This window comes from Myotis nattereri, assembly GCF_964212035.1.
Source record: "Myotis nattereri genome assembly, chromosome: 8".
NCBI classification, from domain to species: domain Eukaryota; kingdom Metazoa; phylum Chordata; class Mammalia; order Chiroptera; family Vespertilionidae; genus Myotis; species Myotis nattereri.
Window position 1 is genome coordinate 3,706,308 of NC_138083.1, and position 3,266 is coordinate 3,709,573.

Sequence of the window (3,266 nt, forward strand, 5' to 3'; positions counted from 1 at the left end):
AAGGTGGCCGAGTCCAGACAGCAGCAGGGAGGGGAAGGCAGGACTCCTTCCAGAGCAACAGGGGCCTGCCCCCGATCGTCCTTCTGCTAAAAACCAGGGATCTCCCTTGACCCCCTTCGTCTGAGGACAGCAGCCCTCGGGTAGGGGGATGGGTGGCAGACCACAAGGGTAGGGGTGCCTGGCCTGGGAGGGGTCCAGCTGCTGCTCTGGGCCTCCTGCTGGGCCTCAGGCCTAGGCCCTGAGTCCCGGGTGCTGGGCTGGCTCCCATAGGGAACCGTGCCAGCCGAGGGCCATGGGAGGCTCCAGCTGCGAGCGGCCAGCAGAGGCGGGAGAGCGCCCCTCCTGCTGGGCCAAGCCTATCAAGCTCGTGGCCCGCGAGCTGCATGCGGCCCACAAGGAGTATTTTTGCGGCCCAACCAATATAACGGTATGTAAGAAACGTTTTAATAAAAATTTCGTAACATAATTTTTACAATATCCTGTTATACATAATTATTAATAACAAAGTACAACGTTCACTAATGACTGATTACTATAATCATGTTGCATTCATTTCCCGTACGCGCAGGCGCACCATTTCTCTCCACTAATACCAGCAGCGAATATTTTAGCGGCCGATGGCCACGTCATTAGCCTTGCACTGACTTGTTTGGTGTGCACAACAGGAAATATTTCGCTTTCGGAGAACAAGAAAAATAGGTTTATTTGCATTACACTTATTAATTTGTGCAGTTATTCAGTGTCTGGTAAGTTAATGTTCAAGAAAGATTAATTTCTACTAAAATGTTCTATTTTTTTTATAGCAAAGGTGGAAATTTACTGAAGAACAAGTACAGACTCCCACGTGGGGAGGGGGAAAGAGTCCCTGTTCTGTTATTTTATGCTGACGATGGCTCATTTATTTCAGCCCTTTGTATTCAGCATGTCCCTATTGACATAAACCTACATTTCTACGAAAACGGAAGCTTTTGTTTTTTTTGCGGCCCATGTACCCTTTACACCTTGTTTATTGGGCCCATGGTCGCCTTTGCGTTTGACATGCTGGGTGTACAACCTGATGAGGCTGCTTCCAGCTGAGAGTTCTCAGGGGCCCGGCTAATGTGGTCCTCCACCCCTGGGGCTTCCAGCGCCAGCCACCGGTCAGCCTTGGGAGCACCTGCTTCTCTGTGACCTGCGGGTAGATGCGCTTGCCTGCTGGGTTCCCTGGAAGGGCACCAGGAAGGGGATGGCCCCACTGCTTCAAACCACAGCACCAGCTCCCTCGCCGCCTTCCTCTGAGACCAACACAGGCCAAGAAGCCTCGGCTCCCCTCCTCACGCCACACTGCACAGCCCGGCTTCGACATGCTCCTCTCAGGGTGCAGGGCCCAGGGGCAGCTGGGGCCTGGGGCCTGAGTCCTCGTATGCACCAGGACGCTGTGTGCGGAGCAGTGGGCGCCCGGCGCAGCTGCTTCCTGGAGGGCCTCTGGCTGAGCCAGCTGAGCCGGGGCTTGGCCTGCAGGTCCCACACCTGCCCCCGCAGATGGGCAGCAGGGGCTCCTGGGGTGCTATTGCAGTGGGGAGGGGGAAGAAGACAGGATTCCTTGGGGCACCCCGCCCCAGGACTGGGAGTGCCTCTGCTGGGCATTAGGACGGAACACTGGGCTACCTGATGGGGGGGGGGGAGTGCCAGGAACCTGGGGGGCCGTGAGTGGCTGACTCTGTGCCCCTGACTCACCCTGGACCTTTGGCCTCCATTTTCCAGTTTGTAATACGAAAGGTGACTGCGGCCCGAGAGTGTGAGGAAGGCGGGAGACACGCTCGCTGGCCACTTGGGGATGACTTGGGCAGCAGGGGTGACAGTGGGCAGCAATGGGCCTCCCCTCCCCAGCTCCCCACCCTCAGCGCCCCCATTCTCCATGCTGTCCCCTCCCTGGCTGGACACACAGGCACACAGTGGGGGCAGAGGGTGGGCACCACATTCTTGCCGCCCCACCTCCCACAGCCATCAGTTGCTCCCTGGCAGCTGTGATGAACCCTCCTCCAGCCGGGTGCTAGTACTCAGCACATTCTCCGCAGCGGCCCGCCCCTCCTGCTCTTGGGCGGTGGGTGGAGACCTGGCCCCTAGGGGTTCAGAGGGAGCCCACCCACCACCTCTGCCCACTGGCCCCTCCAGGGATATTGGGAAGCTTAGATCAGGGGAGGTTTCCCAGCCTCTAGACTGCCAGGGTCCCCCGCTATCATGGGGGTGCTGGGGGCAGGAGTGTACTGCTGTGGTGTTTGTGATGGGGGGGTTCGGGAGGGAGGGAGGGAGGGAGGGTGAGGCAGGTCAAATCCCCCATCCTGGGCCACTACGCCTGGAGGCAGCTGTCCTTTGCAAGGGATCATAAATTACCCCGGCCGGCCTGTCTGGTGACTCCAGATTCCTCCAGGTCTCCTGCCCACCCTCTGAGCCGGCCCTCCCCCACCCTGAGCTTCCGCAAAGGGGACTAGCTGCCTCTTCTCCTCGCCCCCACCCCCAGGTGGAGAACAAAAGTGAAGTTACAGAGTTAAGAAGTCGGAGAGGGAGAGGGTAGGGAGGGTCGTTCCCACTGCCTGTTTCCCAATTCCTAAGCCCCCCTGATTCAGGATTTGCAGGAGGCTGGGGATGGGGGGCAGCCAGGAAGATGCCAAAGGTGGTGCAAGCTTCCGGGAGCAGCTGTGGGGAGGGGGGCAGGACCCCCACCAGGACCAGCAGAATGCGGCCCCACGAACTCACCTGGCCCCCAGGACTGTCCAGAAGGTCTCACGTGGGACAGACGCCGGGCTGGCCTGGCTCAGAGAATGGGGGGAGCTGCCAGCCCGAAGCTGCGGCCCCATCCCCACCTCCTCGCGCTTCCCTTGAGGCGGATTTGGGTCAGGAGCCTCCCAAACGCAGAAACAGCTGGGACAAAATCCCAGCTTGGCCTCTGGGTTTTGTCCGGTTTCCTGGGCGTCCTCCAGTGCCCTCCCTGGACAGGGAATGGCCCTGAGCAGGAGGGTTCAGCCTGGCCCACATTGTCCCCAAGCACAGGCACCGCCTGGCACAAGGGCAGGTTCCCACGCCCCCCACCCGCACAGCAGGTGCTCAGTACATGTCCTCCAGGCTTCCTGCACCCACCAGGCCATGAGCACCCTTCCTGCACTGTTTGCGGGGCCGGGGTCCAGCCCCTCCTGATCCATTTCCTTGTTTGAATACACTTTTACCAAACCGCTGGGGGGGTGTATGAATCTGACCTGACACCCCAGGGAAGCATGGATCTGCAATGG